Source organism: Sorex araneus, chromosome 6, assembly GCF_027595985.1.
Source record: "Sorex araneus isolate mSorAra2 chromosome 6, mSorAra2.pri, whole genome shotgun sequence".
Taxonomy (NCBI): domain Eukaryota; kingdom Metazoa; phylum Chordata; class Mammalia; order Eulipotyphla; family Soricidae; genus Sorex; species Sorex araneus.
This window is the reverse complement of record NC_073307.1, coordinates 38,388,646-38,405,790: the sequence shown is the minus strand read 5'-3', so window position 1 is coordinate 38,405,790 and position 17,145 is coordinate 38,388,646.

Sequence of the window (17,145 nt, the reverse complement as noted above, 5' to 3'; positions counted from 1 at the left end):
ACGATTGAGATAAAGAGTTCCAGCAAATTTCAGAATCTCAGTCTATCAATCATAATATGAACAAAATAACTTTCCATTATAGTAACATAATTTTCTTAACTTGTGAAATACAGTTAAGAACTTCACAGTGTTCATAAATGCGATATCTGTGTACTCACTAAATTGTTTTGAGAAACTAGAGAGAGCTAAACAGGAGACCCTAGTTTGATTCCTGATACTTCTCTACTAGAAGGACTTCTGGAATTAGCCCTTTAGTCTTACTCAGTGTTTGTCCACTACAAAACAAGTCATTTGAATTATAGATTTGAGATTTAAACAAGGAAAGTATTTTATAATTTTGACTTGAAATATTCTACCTTTTTTTTATTTTTTGCTTTTTTGGTCACACCCGGCGATGCACAGGATTTACTCCTGGCTCTGTACTCAAGAATTACTCCTGGAGGTGCTGGGGGACCATATGGGATGCTGGGAATCAAACCCGGGTCGGCCGAGTGCAAGGCAAATGCCTTGCCTGTTGTGCTATTGCTCCAGCCCCAGAAATATTCTACCACTTTTCTGAAATGGCTAATTCTTGGGGAAAGTTATGTTGTTTTAAATCCTAAAACTATTCTTTAAGGAATTGTTTAGTGAAATATTAGCCATATATTAGAAGAATCTTTTAATATTTTTCCAGGACTTGTTCATGGACTATGATTATGTTTAAGATACTTTTATGCATGCTATCTGGAAAAAGAATTGAGTATTTGGAAAATAGTTTTTGTGAAGTCTTATAAAACTTAACATTCTCTAACTATGTAATTATGCTTCTTGAAGTTGAAACTTATATATATAGATAAACCTGCACACAATATGATAAATGGATGAATTGAGTATAACACACTTAAACACTAGAATATTATGAGTCTTAAAAAGATGTGAATTGTCAAATTATGAAAAGATATGAAGTGCCTCTGACTTGTATACCTATGACTAAAAGAAGGAAGTTAATCTGAAAGGATATACACATATAATTCCAACTGTATGGACATTAAAAATATTGAGTGGGTGTCAGAGGATAAAGAGAGGGAATGGTGAATAAGAAGAATACAGAGGATTTGAGACTATTTTATACCTCATGGTAAATGCATGCCGTTTTTAGGTTTATCCCAATAACCAAAAACTAAAAGTAAACCCTAATAATGCCAACTATGAAGTTTGGGTTAGAGTGATGTATGAATGTAGGGTCATCAGTTTTATCAAGGGTACCACTCTAGTAAAGGGTGTTGATAAAAGTAGAGGTCAGAACTGTGTGCGGTGAGAATGTAAAGGAGGGCTCTTTATTCTTTCTGCTCCATTTACTGTAAACCTACAACTACTCAAATTTATTTATATTAAAAAGTTTAAAAAGTTCTAATTTGACTTCATGATTAACCTTTATGACTGAATACACTGAAGAAAATCTGTATTATACATTTTTATTAGCTTTTCTAAACTGAGTAATGTGAGTTCTACTCTTGCCCATTGATTGGTAAAATTAACTTGTGAGATATGTATCACTGTCATATTGTTAATTGTAATATATTAGGAACCATTCATTTTAATTTCACATTTTTTCACTGATCATTGAGACATAAAAGTTTCTGTCAGGTTAGACCATACAAGTTAATATTCAAGTACTCTCTATTAAAGAAACTTTGATTTTTATTCTGAAACTTTGATTTATGTCAAGATTGTTCTCTAGATCTTTCGTAAATTTTTGTTGCTGTTTCGGAGACACACTTGTTGATGCTCAGAACTTACTCCTGGCTCTACATGCAGGGAGCATTCCTGGCATGTAAGACTTACCTGCTATACTATCTCCCTGGCCCCAGATCTTTGGTAATCTTTAGTAAGTGTTCTTTTCTATTTTAATTAACTTTGTAAACTTGTAGATACAAATGTACAATATTAAAGTAATGTGGTGTTGAATCTACTTCAAGTATCAGGACTAGAAAAGCATGATTGTCCTTGACTCAGAAAATTTATTCTGCTTGCTTTTTCTCTAAAAGCCTAAATATAAGGACAGCTTATTTTTAGTTCATCCACACCATATAGCCTAGCTAGCATATTGTTTAGACTTAGGAATAAGATGGAGTGTACCTCAGGGAATCAGCCCATGAGGGGATTATATTGTTCAACCCGGATCCTTCTAGTCTGCAGCAGACCCATCTCTCCTCACCTTCCCCTATAAAAACCTTTTTCTGTGACTGTAAAAACAGTTTGATTGCTTTGAGGAAGTGAATCTGCCATCTTCCAAACTTGGGCTTTGCCACCAAGGTTCTTTCTCAAGTCTTCACCCCATCTTTCCTGTTTGATTGGTCCTTACAAGGCTGTGGAGCCGAGCCTGCATGCTTACAATAATTATTGATATTGTTACTTTTCATTCCACATAAAATATTACTTCCACACCTCAGATTAAAATGTATCTTTTACACTTTTGCTATTTCTTTATGATTGCATGTTCACTACATGGAAACCTAGTTTGAGGCTACTTTATAAACAATTGATTTTGATCTGCATTCAGTTTTGCTCTGGCTTTTCCACTACTATTTAGTGTCATTTCAGTAAGGTTAGCAGTCCTGTTTGGAAGAAACATGACTCCTATTTGTAAGGTCATAATTTCCATTTTTATTAAAATTTTTACTTACCTGCCACTGTAATTTTTTATGTGTAGATTCATAGAGAAAATTACCTTTTCACACCAAAGGACCAGGTTCCTCACACTTTTAGGCTTTAAATTTGAAATTTATGTATTTTAAATATACATATTCATCGAGTATGTTGTCCCTTTCAAGTTTTACATCTCTCAGTGTGTAACTCATTTATTATCTAAGTAGCATTTCTTACAACTTTTCTGCAATTTTATCTGCATTGCTCTGAAAAGCAGTTTTAACTTTGTGTTTATTTGAATAGGTTTTTATGACCCAGACTCTTAATTCATCTGCTATTTGCCTTTTATTCATTAATCTTCCCCTATAAAATGTCTTTGCTTAAATAATAAATGTAGAATCTATGTTCCAAGAGAATTGAGGGATGTGTGTTATGAATAAATCAAGAGTGAGTCTGAGAAAATCACTCAGGTAATTTTTTTTCTGTTTCCAATGTTTGTCTTTCTTTAGAATATTAAGATTTATCTAATAAGAGAAATGCTGTTGGCAGCCCTATATCTAACCTAAAATAATCCCTTTGGATAATTTCATTAAACAAAGTAATATATCTTAGTATTAGATGTTCATAATAAGGCCATAGAAATTAGACATGGTGACAGAGTAATAGTATATATAAAAAAAACTTAAAGCCAATTCTTATAAATCACAAAAAAATAAATAAATGAGCATAGTAACAGCTATAACATAGGTTGTATGGCTTACACTTACATTAACAATTAAATTTTTGTGAAGTTGCTACTGTTGGTACCATTATCATCATTTTGGTCTCTACCCTTCAATTGCTTCATCTGATGGCTCCTTGGTGCCTTCTTACCAACCCATTTCAGCCCTTCTGTTTTCTTTAGAATGTGTATATATATGTGACCATCTGCTGCCATGTTTTTCTGCTGAGTAAGTTCTGTCTAAAGACACGTTTTGTGTCAGTTAGAGGAAATGTTGCCAAAACAGAGTAGCCAAACTGGGAGATGTTAGGGGCAATGTGACAGTTCCTGAGTGTGTGTGATAGAGAATGAAATCCCGAAAGAGAACAGGAACAATAGTCAGGTTAATTAAAGAGAACCTCAGTCCAGTAAAAGCTTGCAGAAAAAAAAAAACTGATTCTCTAGACTCTTCTCAAGGAAGAACAGCATTTTCCTGTCTCAAATAGCTGTGAGAACATTGGGCATGCATTGTTTATAAAGATCAACTCTCATCAGAGATTTTCCTTTCAAGTTAACTTCCAAGAAGCTTTGTATTTGTTAGTCTATCAAGTTCCCGTTTTCATAACTTGTAAACCAGTGTCTGATGTGTTTTGCTTATACTAATGACATGTTAAATGATAACCTAATAAGAATTCACTTATTTCTTGAATAAATATAGGGACCTACGAATTCTTAGGAACTGTGATTTTATAAATCCGATTTGTAAAACATTGTCTCTATTTTTAAGGAGTAGATTTTCATAAAGAAGACCAATGGGTAAGTAGATTTTCATCATGGCTTTTAAAGTGCTCAGAAAATGTTCTCCACTAAGTTGTGTGCTTCTTTAAAGTTCTCAACATTTTCTCTTTGCTTTCTGTTCTGTTTTCTCATATTAATACCCAGTGCACCTACAAGAAACAGGGTTATAAGGATGAGCATATTTTGTTGAGATCTTCTGACTGGAACAAACCCTACAGGAGAGGCTGAAAACTGCCCCGGCTGATTGGAGCTTCTTGTGAGTTCTTTGATACTGGCTCACAATGCTTGCTAAAATTTTTAACTTGTTTTTTTTAAAAAAGATATACAGAAATGGGTAGTAAGTTCAGAGGAAAGCACTTAGGATGCTTTCTAATTTCCCACCACCACAATAGTAACCTAGATCAAGTAAAATGTCACTATCACTATCATCCTGTGCTCATTGATTTTCTTGAGCGGGCACCAGTAATGTCTCCATTGTGAGACTTGTTGTTACTATTTTTGGCATATCAAATATGCCATGGGTAGCTTGCCAGGCTCTGTCATGCAAGTGAGATACTCTTGGTAGCTTGCAGGGATCTCCAAGAGGGTCGGAGGAATTGAACCCGGGTTGGCCACTTGCAAGGCAAACGGTCTACCCACTGTGCTATCACTCCAGCCCCCCAAACACTAAAAACTCAAGGTGAACATATGAACATTTTTATTTTTGGTGGGGGGCGGGTAGTGGGGATTTTGAGGCATAGCTGGCGATGTTCAGAGATCACTTCTGGCTACATATTCAGAGTCATTCCTGGCTGTGACAAGGGACTATGTGTGGTGTGCGAAGGATTAAACGTTGGTCAGTCCCGTGCAAGGCAAGTGACTTAAAAATTGTTAAGAGGTTTCCTCATAACAAAATCTCTCTTTTGTGAGGAGAACTTGAGCCATAGCCTGTGGTGCTGTGGAGGCATCCCTGACTCTGCTTGGGCACATGCCTGGCAGTACTCTGGGGACCATGTGTAGTACTGGAGATGGCAGTTTAGCTGGAGGGGACAGCTAAGTGCTCTCCCTGCGGTACTATCTTTCCAGGCTGCATCACAAATCTTATAATTGTTTTTTATTTTCTCTTGCTTTTTGGGTCACACCCAGCAATGCTCAGGGGTTCCTCCTGGCTCTGCACTCAGGAATTACTCCTGGCACAGCTTGAGAACCATTTGAGATGCCGGGGATTGATCTCAGGTTGGCCTCGTGCAAGGCAAGTGCCCTACCCACTATACTATCGTTCCAGCCCCACAAATCTTATCAATTTAAGCAAAAGCAGAAACTAAGGAGCCAGAGAGGAGATACTTTTCTGTTCACTTAAATGTGTGCCCTGCAAAGCATGGGCATTAGTAAGTAACATCTTTCTTTTCTGTAAAAAACTAAAGAACGCCGAGGGGGCGAGTGCACTCGCGGGCTCTCAGGGCGGCTCTGTCTCGCCACCCGTGTTCGGTGCTCTGGAACCGCAGTGTGTGGACTGGATCGGGACGGCCGGTGGTCAAGGACAGGCGAAGGAAGAACGAGGACCAAGCTGGTTGCTGATTAGTTACCGTTTATTCAATCTTCAAACTTTCTCATCTCCCGCACTCCCAGCTCCGGCCTCTCTCTGGATCTACCGCTCAACTGCTGCCTCTCTCTGGCTTCTCTCTCTCCTCCTACTTGTCTCTCCCACCTTGCCCTCTAGGCTACAAGCAGCCAAGTAGCCAAATCAACATAAGAAAGCCCTTCCTGAGGGCAGGGCACTCCAAAGCCCTTCCTCACTCTTAAGGTTTTTTTTCTTTTCCTTAGTCCAGGAACTTATCAACATCTCAATACTAGTTATTTTTGTATGGACATGGCAAGTGATACATTGAGGCTTGCAAGGCAGCTCTCCTGGCAACATCTTGCCACAGGCTCAGACCACAGCACTCAGGCCAGATTAATCATTCCTCACCCTAGCAGGGTCCAAATCTAGTATCACTGTTTGGATCATGACAGCATTTGTACATGATCAAGCTCTTAACTTATAGTTAAGCATTAGGCACTTTGGCCAGGCCCATCTCGATGCCAGGGTAGCACACAACTCACCGCTTGCCCTGGGTCCTTCTTGTCCCACGTCGGGACCGTGCTTTGGGGGTGCTAGGAAGTAAGGGCAGCTGAGGCTTAGGTCAAGAGAACAGATGCCCTGGAGGAAAATATCATGTAGAGTCAAATGACTCCCAGGTTACAAAAGCATAACATTTGTTAAGTCTTCCTGTGTCCATACAAAAAGGACTTGCTCTGAATAAACTATGCAAAGGACTCAAGGAGAAGAGAAAAACATTATTTACAAGTCAACAGAACACCAAGAAAGAAGCTACAAATAAACAAAGAGGAATAGGAGCACTGTAATGGGAGTAACCCAATAAAACTAAACTACTGAGGCTATGTTATCCTACATTTTCATCTGAAATTTAAATTTAAAGTTAAATCTGAAGTTAAATAGAAATAAACATTAAACCGGAATTTTGCCTCTCATGCCACTTGACCAATCATCCTGGGTCGTTTTGTGGTTGGTTGTGCTGTGTAGTATTTTCATGTTTGATTACGTACTAAAATTCTTGAGAATTACCTCAGCATGTAAGTATAAAGTGGCATTAAATGTGAACATTGGTTATTTCTTTTGGCTGATCTAATATGATAAATGTTTTTGTTTAATATACATATTTTATATAGTTGAGCATTTTATTATATGTGGTAAAGACAAATGAATCTTCCAGATAAATTGACATACATCTACATACATGTTCTGCTTGATTGAAGAGATAGGAAAGGGGGTGTTCAAGGTACTTGTCTGATATGCAGCTGACCTTGATTCTCCCCACAGTCGCCTGAGCACTCCTGGAGTGACTCCTGAGAACAGAGCCAAAGTAGTCCCTGAGAACTCTGAGTGTGATCCAGCCCCCTGCTCTCACAAAATCATCTGAACGTGTGTTCTTTTCATCCATTTATTCTTCTCCTTTATTTGGCAAAATCTTTTGCAACTCTGAGTTCAGTGAACACTTGTCACCTTCCTTATATTGCTTCCATGTGTAATTATCTCTCAATGAAAATGTTTCCACTTTTACTACCACAACTAAAAGTTCTCACAGTTCAGAGAGTTTTGGAATTGTGATTTTTAAAATATATTTTGGAGTGCTTAGGCCACACCCTTCTTTGTTTGGAGCTTACTCCTATCTCTGTGCCCTGTGATCACCTCTGGCGAGGCTTGGGAACTACATGTAGTGATGGGGATCAAACTTGGATCAACCACATGCAAGGAAAAAGCCTTCACAGCTATCCTATCTCTCAGCCCTTAAAATTAATAGTATAGGGCTGTATATCATTCCAATTATTTATCATTGGTTACTTATTGTAAAAAACTAAAGAGCGCCGAGGGGGCGCATACACTCGCGGGCTCTCTGGGCGGCTCTGTCTCACCACCCGCGTCCGGTGCCCCAGAACCGCTGTGTGTGCCGTCGGTCGAGGGCAGGCGACGGAAGGAAGAAGGAAGAAGGCCAAACTGGTTGGTCGATCTGTTTATTTCATTCTCTCCCTCCGCTTCTCTCCCGCTCTCCTGGGTCTCTCCCCGTGGATCTGCCCCGTGGATCTGGCTTGTGGATCTGGCCCCCCAACCCACTCTCACAGCCTTGTTAAATCTCCACAGCATCAGGGGGTTGGGGCATACACGTAGGTGTGGTCACCATCAATAGGGTAAGGTTCCATTCCCTTAGGGGATGCTTCTCCTAGGACTTAATTCTCTTTCAGCAGGAGGATCCACCCAAGGGCGGAGTCCCATGAATGTGTTTCTCTTCTCCTCAGCCAGCAAACATATAAGAATTCATAATATTCATTATTTTGTATGGACACAATAAGAGATGCATTAAAGCTTATAGAATTGCTCTCCTGGGGCCATCTCAATCTCAGACTACAGTGCTCAGGCCAGATCAGTCTTTCCTATCCCTGGCAGGGTCCCAGTCTCATAATTACTATTGGATCATGACAGCATTTGTCTATGATCAAGCTCTTAACTTATAGTTAAGAATTAGGCACTTTGGCCAGGCCCATCTCGATGCCAGGGTAGCACACAACTCACCGCTTGCCCTGGATCCTTCCTGTCCCACGTCGGGGACCCTACTTTGGGGTGCTAGGAACTGAGGGCAACTGAGGCTTAAGTGGAGAAAGCAGAGGCCCGGGAGGGAATATTCGAGGCCAATTAATTCCCAAGTTATAAAAACATAATATTGTCTTCTTGTGTCTATACAAAACAGTCATAGCTTTAAAGTAAATAATTCAAAAGGCACAAGAAGAGGAGAAAGGCAATATTAACTTATATAATATAAATTCAGTATCCTAGGAAGGTCTGACCTTGCAAATTAGCAGTCAGATTAAGGGAAAGCCGAGGATTAACTGTTTTGGGGAAGAGAACATGGAGAAGTGATTATAGCTAAACAAAGGGATGGGAGAGATTCGGGAACACCTCGATGGGTGAGACTGGGGTAAGCCTAAACTCTGGGTAAAACTGGGACAAGCTACTTGTGGCAAGGAGGGAAAGGACAAAGTAATGTCATCCTACAACTTATGATAATAAGCTTTATGAGTATATAAGTACAGATTTTAGTACAGACTTTTATGATTTTGTTTTTAATTTGAGCATATCGCTATGCACATTCAAGTATATATTTTCTAGTATACTTGGACAAGAGTTTCTTTTGTATATAAACTTAAGAATAGAGTTAGTTTGCAAGCCTTAGACTATAATGGTAAAAATCATTTTGAAAATATTTTGTATATATTTAGCAAGCTACCAAGAGTATCGCTCTTGCATGGCAGAGCCTGACAAGCTACCCATGGCATATTTGATATGCCAAAAACAGTAACAACAAGTCTCACAATGGAGACGTTACTGGTGCCTGCTCAAGGAAATAGATGAATGATGGGATGACAGTGCTACAGTGCATTCTTGCTTTCAGTGTACAAGATATTTTGTGTTATCATGTCACCTTTACTTTTGACATTGTCCCAGGCATAACTGAATAATATAATGAGGAATTACATTCTAATAATATTTAAATTTATCTTACATATAAACATTTTGTGCCTTCTTCAGCAAAATGCTTATTCTTGTATTTTGACATTTCTTTCAAATATGAGTTTTATTTTCATTACTGATTGATTGTTTGATTTTTAATATTAGTGGTATTTTCCCTACCTGTAATTGATACTCTTACTCATTTTGTTTCTTTTGATTAAGAAACATTCTTAATTTTGATATAGAAAAATACATTGATTTTTGTTAATAAACTAAGTGAATTTGAAAATTTCTTTAGACTCTCTAGACCACAAAGAAAAAGTATATCGGGAAGTTGAAGCTCAATTTTCAACTACCTGAAAGTTCTTTTTTTGTTGTAACATACTTACTGAGTTGTATACATAGTATGTGTTTATAACAATTTGTGTTTTACCATATGCGTAATTACTTTTAGAGCTCTGCTTCTTCATTATACTGTTTTTCTCAGCTATTCATTCTTCCATCTTTGCCATATATTCCCCAAGTACATGGTTCTATATTTGCAGTTTCTCTTCTATTAAAATAATTTATATTGTATATTAATGCCATCTTATATGAATTTTAATTTCTTCAAAAGTCACCTGTGAGTTTTTATGACCAGTTTTCTCTCACTTCCTCTACTTTAGGATTTTCTTGGTAGATTTTGTGTCTTTAGTTAATAATAGAACTTGAGTTGAATTTAACCTTCTACTCAATCACCTGATTGAGTTAATTTGAATTACTTCGAGTAATTTGGGAGCATTTACATATTTGTGGTAGTATATTTGTTCGTGGATATAGTACATATCTTTACTAAAATCTTTCTTTTCTGATATGTTGTAATCAAGGTTTGAAGTTTTTCTGTAGAAAGTCTTACACTTTCACACTTTACTAGGTAGCTAATCTTTAACCTGATACAATTCAAATAGTGGGTTTTTTTCCCCACTAGTTCCTTTATTCTTTTAGCTACTTATTGCTGAAAAAAAATGCAATGGATTTATTTATTTCATATTTACCTTACAACCAAATGCCTTTTTAAATGCTTTTAAAGTTAATTTGTGCTTTCCTTTGGCCAGTCACATTCTCTGATGTAAGACCTGTCCCAATACTGAAAACTTGCCTTTCGTCATGCAATGTAGAGAAATTGTCTTGTTAGCAAGTTACACATGAGCAATATGTTTGGAAGGAGTCAGCTTAATCTAGTAGAAGGATCACTAAACGCTGTGTCATTGAGAGAACTGCATCATGTCGCAAAATGCCAGGACCTTCCATTTAACAGTACACCACTTCCCGTTTGAGATTTTTTGTTGGTTTGCTTTTGTTAGGAATACTGAAAGCTACAACATAGAGTATAATATGTCATTATACTTTATAATTACATAACATCAGTGTGTGTAGTTTCAAGATTACTGAAGGATAGATATTTTTATTTTACCATTCAGAGGAATTTTGAAGAATGTTGGCCTTGTCTTTCCCACACTTGGGCTTAAGAAGTTCAGTATTTTGCTGAAAAAGAAGCACTAGACATTTACTAATTTGATAATGACGTATATTAAATAGGATTTGTTAACACAGTGTACTTTCCATGATTGTGAAGAAAAAAATTAATAACAGACTTCGTAAATACAAATCAGAGGTCACCACACCTATTTTAATAGATTTTAATTAACATATTTTATTTTCCATGTTATTAGTCATGGAGCTAATTTCCACTAATAAGAAATTTTTTTAAGCTTAGTCTTATTTTTTCTAATTTAACAATATTTGTCATGTACCACGCACGAGTAAATATCTGATATTTGCTGATATTTACAAGAGTAAAGATATGATATGTGTTAGAATTAATAATTCTAAAGCCAAAAATAGTTAATAAACAGATTTTAACTTTGGTGCATATTTTTTGGTTATTGTGCCTTGTAGTCTGCTGTTTTGTTTTACCGGCAGTCATGCCTATTTCTTTACTTCTAGATTAAAATATACAATCAGAATTTATTCCCAAGTGATGTATGGAAGTTGACAGGGGTTCAATCCCTTAATTTAAAAATAAATCTCTGGAATCCAGGGGAATAAGCCATTTCCTTTAAGCAATGAAAGGAGAAAAAGGTGCTCTATTTTCTAGATGCCTGTTCTTACTATGTTAAGAGCTAAAGTAAAATAAATTGAGACCTTTGACTATAAATATTAGGAAATATTCATAGCGTGTCACTGCTAATACAGAAGTGTTGATCTGTCATAACTGCTGACAAGTATACAATACTCTAGTGAATTGCTTACCTAGGGTTTTTTTGTTGTTGTTTAAAAAAAAATTCTTTAAGAAAAGCAAAGACACATTTAGTTCACTCCTTTAAATTCACTCATCTTACGATTCAGTCTGTTTTTGAAAATGAGTTTTGTCTAGTGTTTTCCCCTGAGAAGAGACTTAAAACAAAACAGAAAATACTCACATATTGTTTTTAGACAGACGGTTTTGCCCAGAATTTCAAAGCAAAAAGAGAGCTACTTTATAAAATGTACTATTTTCAGGCATCATGAAAGTTCATTGTATTTTTCTTTTAAAGAAGTCCAGAGTGCCTGTATGGCTTTTCCAGTACATATTTATTGAACATTTTGATATATATCTGATATAGATTTTGGATATACAGAAAGCAAATATATGTTGTTGTTATTGTTTTTGCCACCTATTTTTCCAGTAGTTTATGTATCTTTGGTTGCCAGTCTCAAAAATAGCTCAGAATTGAAGGGAAAAGCACAAACTAAAAAAATATATATTCCAAAACCACCTGGTAGAATTAATTCAAATTGAGGCATGTTCATCTTTCAAGTGAGACAAAAGAAGACCAGGGAGGAAAAATCATTCTGCTCACTTTGGTCCCTACCAACAAAATCTCCCACTCTGTGCTCTGATGATTTTTATATCATTATAAAACATACATACACCTCAGGACTCTTAATGTAATTCTTTCTTGCCATATATATTTCAAAGAATTCTTCTTCTTTTTTTTTTTTTTTGCTTTTTGGGTCACACCCAGCGATGCTCAGGGGTTACTCCTGGCTTTGCACTCAGGAATTACTCTTGGCGGTGCTTGGGGGACCATATGGGATGCCGGGGATCGAACCTGGGTCGGCCGCGTGCAAGGCAAATGCCCTACCTGCTGTGCTATCGCTCCGGCCCCTCAAAGAATTCTTCTTAACAACACTCTTTTGCTAAATTTCTATTCTAGAAGCCACTCCTGAATTCCTGGAATGAGCTTAAAGATATTGAACAATGTAATCAGTGCTGTCTTAGGAGTATCAGCCAGTCAAAAAGAGACCAGCACTGAAGGGTGCGGTGTTCCTCCTGGTGTGCTCGAAATAGATAGAACTCAGTAGGTGTTACATGTCCTTCCCCAGAGGCATCTAATGATACACTTTATTTAATGAGAAAAAAAAACACTGATAATCTTGACATGTAAAGTACCTTCAAATTGTCCTTATGCTTGTTCATTCATTTGCATTAGCATGCCATCCAATCATATTCTGTTCACAGCATAGAGACTCTATCTCTCTTATGAGAATTACCAGCTTGTGTGGGGTGAGTTAGGGGGTGGTGTCTGCTCATACCTGACTGTCAGAAATGTTAGAATAGAAGTGCAAAAACTCTTCAGGTGAAACTTCACGGAAAGTTTTCTCTTAAAGGCCAATGAACATTACAGGAAGACAATTGCTAAAAATAAGGTGCAAATTTTGTTGTGCTCCAGTGCTTTTACAATCTTTTAAATACTTCAAAGCACTAGAAAGGGCAGTATCTTTAGCTCCGAGAAATTTTGACTTAAGAAAATAGCCTACAGTCTCATAAAAATCCCTATAATATTTCAGAAAGACCCCACACACAGTGTGAGAGGATCTAAGCATCCAACTTTAAAAGGTTTCTTTTCTGAACTTTGGAAAATTAATAGACAGCTAGCAGGGTGAACTCAGAGATTAGTAGCCAAAGATCACAGTAAGAGTCGTTTGTCCTTCAACGTGAGAGAGAAAAACCATACTCAAATCATCTGAAGTAAACGTAAAAAAGAAGTGTGTTTTTCTTGGTAGCTGAGGAATACTGGAACAGCTTACAAAACGGAAGGAAAAAAATTAAAAACCTTGCGTTCATAGCTACAGACACTGACTTCCAGATTCATCGAAAGCAAGAAAGTGTCTTTGATCTCTGCTAGTGTTTACTTGGTTTATTTTTTTTTTTTCACATAAAGCATGATTGCATTGCCAGAAATGACTAATGAGAGTCTTTTTATCTTACATGTAAATTCCAAGATGATGGAAATACTTGCAGCTTCAGTTATTATGGGTAGCACCCCAGGTGACCCAGCTGCCTTATATCTGGGTCTCCCTTTATGGGTGAATGAACACAGAGTTGGGTGATGTTCCAGGTGTACAGGTATCAGGGATGGGTATCACATGGGATGGAGTGGTGTTCCTGTGCTAAGGTTAAAATAGTTAAGAAACCGCCTGGAGTGCTTGCAAGCACTAGCATAGCACTGTAGAGACTAGAAATATGGGGCACTCACTGTGTCATATTGGACCTCTTATACAAAGCTAAGTGCTTCCAACAGGAGCTGCAGCTATAGCATAATGTGTGTCATTGTCCAGTTCCAGGTGAGGGAGAACTCGCCTAGAGAAGGGAGTCTTGTGGGGATGTTTCAGTGCCCTCAGGTTATTGTCATCAGAGAGCCAAGACTGAAAGCAGAGGACCAGAGAAGAGATGATCAAATTTGGTTGAAATTTTATTTGATAGAAAGGGGAAGATGGATGGGGAAACAATCCTGCGCCAAGGGTACCCTTGCAGAGACAGCTCAGGAAAGATAAACAAAAGTACAACAACAAATATTTGACTTCTCTTTATATATTCTCTTTACTAGGGAATGAGTGAACAGCAGGTACTAGATTTAAGACATGCAAGCTGAGGGGCTTGAGCAATACCGTACCAGGTAGGGTGTTTGCCTTGCACGTGGCTTACCCGGGTTTAATTCCCAGCATCCCACATGGTCCCCTGAGCACCCCCACGGGTAATTCCTGAGTGCAGATCCAGGAGTAACCGCTGTGCACTGCCAGGTGTAAAACAAACAAAAAAAAGGCATGCAAGCTGGGAAGAGAAAGGAGTTGTGGAAGAGGAGGATGTTTGAAAGGATTATCGTCTGGATATCCTGGGTGTGCATCTCAGTTCCATTTTTAGGAATTTTTCTTTCCTGCCATTCTCTTTCTTCTAAACTCACTGCCCCAATTTCCTCCTATCCCAGAAAGCTATGTGTCCTATCATCTAGAATATATCCTTTTGTTCTTTGTAGAATGGTAGTAGCTGTGGAATTTCCTTGTCTCTGTTGAGGCAGGGATTTTTCAGTGAAGAGAACTCACTGTATCACTATTTCACTGTCATCCTGTTGCTCATCAATTTGCTCGAGCAGGCACTAGTAACATCTCCATTGTGAGACTTATTGTTACCGGTTTCGGCATATCGAATATGCCATGGGTAACTTGCCAGGCTCTGCTGTGTGGGCAAGATACTCTCGGAAGCTTGCTGGGCTCTCCGAGAGGGGCAGAGGAATAGAACCCGGGTCATCCACGTGCAAGAAATACGCCCTTTCTGCTGTGCTATTAGTAGAAATATACTTGAGTATCTTTTATTTCAGGGGACAATACCAAGTGGTAGACCATTTAAAAGAGACATGTCCTGTGGCAGCATAGATTCTGACATCTCCCTGAAGGACAGAGTTTTTCTTCAACTTAATTCTCATTATCTCTCTCTCAGAGAGAGCGAGCTTTTGAAGGGGAACAAGAAACATTTGAGAAATAATCTGATGCATTTTTGTTGATTTCTGGATTAACAGCTCTCTACAAATGAACTGATTAACTGTTCACTGTGATGAAATCTAATGAAATGGGACATATGATCTATAAGGAGATAACACATAGAAAGTTAAACAAAAAACGAGTGAAAAACAGAATTGTTTCAGACAGAATGAGATGGTAACCCTCCAAAAGTGTTTTTACCTAGACTCATTGCCAGGGCCCCTCTCACCCTCTGTCTTGGCCCATAATTCTTGGCCCAAAATATCCCTTGAGGGATATTCAGAATGGGCTCTTCAGACGAGTTCAGCTTAGGATCTAGGTTGTTTTTCCAAGAGACCTACCAAGGTTCCCCCCATCTGTCTGCTTGTAACAGAATTGTTGGTCACGAAAGAATTTGAATTTGATTTTCCCAAAGTGAAGGTAACAAAATCAACTCAGGGTATCTGAAGCTAAGTGTAGGATTCTGCAGCTTTGGAGAAGAAAGCAGAGAGGCTCTGATGTGTAGGCCCTGATGGAAGAGAAAAGAGTCCTGCTTTGCTGACCCAATATCTCAGGTCCTACACCTTGAGGCTGGTCTCAGATACCCCATGTCCAAAAGCAACTGGTGAGAAAACATGGTACCCGCTGTCTCTACACACAGAAAGGAGACAGACTTCATATTTACTACCTTGATTTCTCACCCAATACCTTATAATTATAAACAATAAAAACCACAAAGTAATACTACATGCTGCTAAAGTGAAACATAATAAATGAGATTGATAATGGTATGTAAACATAAACATTGAAAAATAAGTTGATACTAGGTGAGGAAGCTGTTTAGGAACTAAGATTATGATTCTCTAGAGTTTGTAACGAAGGCCCCAGGGACAAGTGGGTAAGTAAAATTGTGAAGTCTGGTAGAAGAGAAAATATGTTATGGGTCTGAAGAGATTGTATAGCTGGTATCATACTTGACTTGAGCATAACTCACATTAGTTTAATATCCAGCACCTCATGTAGTCCTCTGAAACTTTCAGGAGTGATTCCTGAGCACAAAACTAAGGGGAAACCCTGGCATCACTGGCTTCAGCCCCAATACCACTCCACCCCTCATGACAAAAAGTTGGAGAAATTGCTAATGATCCTTTCCATTATTACAGTCTACTTATAACCTTTATCATGTGCAGTGCTCAGCCTCATCCTTATGTTAGTCTTTTGTATTATTGGTTTCTTGTAAGTGTTCTGCAATATGTATGTGGTTGATGAAAACTGCTTCTTGCAGTTATTTTGCTTGATTTGGTTGCCCTTGATTAAAAAACCTTTGGTTACCTGTCATTTTTATTTTATATTGATTTGAAATTACAAAGAAGTTTTACCTAATTTAAACATCTTATAAATTGTAAGTTTATCTTCCTTGTGCATCTCAGGCTGTGTGCATGGTGATAGTCCACATGCACAGTAGTAGGAAACAGTATGAAAGTGATTAAATATGATACAATTTGGGGAAGGAACTCTGAAAACACCAAGTGATCTCAAAGATAAATTATGCATATTGTTTTGCTGAGCTTTTTGGGACAGGTCTGGGCCACAGATCATTCAGAAGCTACAGATGGTGTCACTGCCTGACAGAAGATAGATATGACTGGGCCACATGACTTGGTGTCACACTAAGAATCAGGGAATCAAATGTGATGCCGGGGATCAAACTGGTATTGGTCATGTACAGACCCTTGTACTATGTCTCCAGCATAAGAAATCTGGTTCTTAATTGATGGTTGAATTGTTATAATTTTACCAGAGTGTCTTTCTTGTTAAATTGTTTTTATAACGTACTCTTACAGTGATCACTGTATATAAAATGCCTGTATCTCCAGCTTGGGCAATGTGAAACCTCTTTTATTTTCCTTTTGCACCACATTGCTAATAGCCATAAACCCATTATTTCTTTTTGCCTAGCAGAGGCTCCATTTTATTGCTAGTGGATCATTGTCACTGTCACTGTCATCCCATTGCTCATTGATTCGCTCAAGCGGGCACCAGTAAGGTCTCTCATTGTGAGACTTATTGTTAGGGTTTTGGGCATATCCAATACGCCTGGGTAGCTTGTCAGGCTCTGCCGTGCAGGCTTGATACTCTCGGTAGCTTGCTGGGC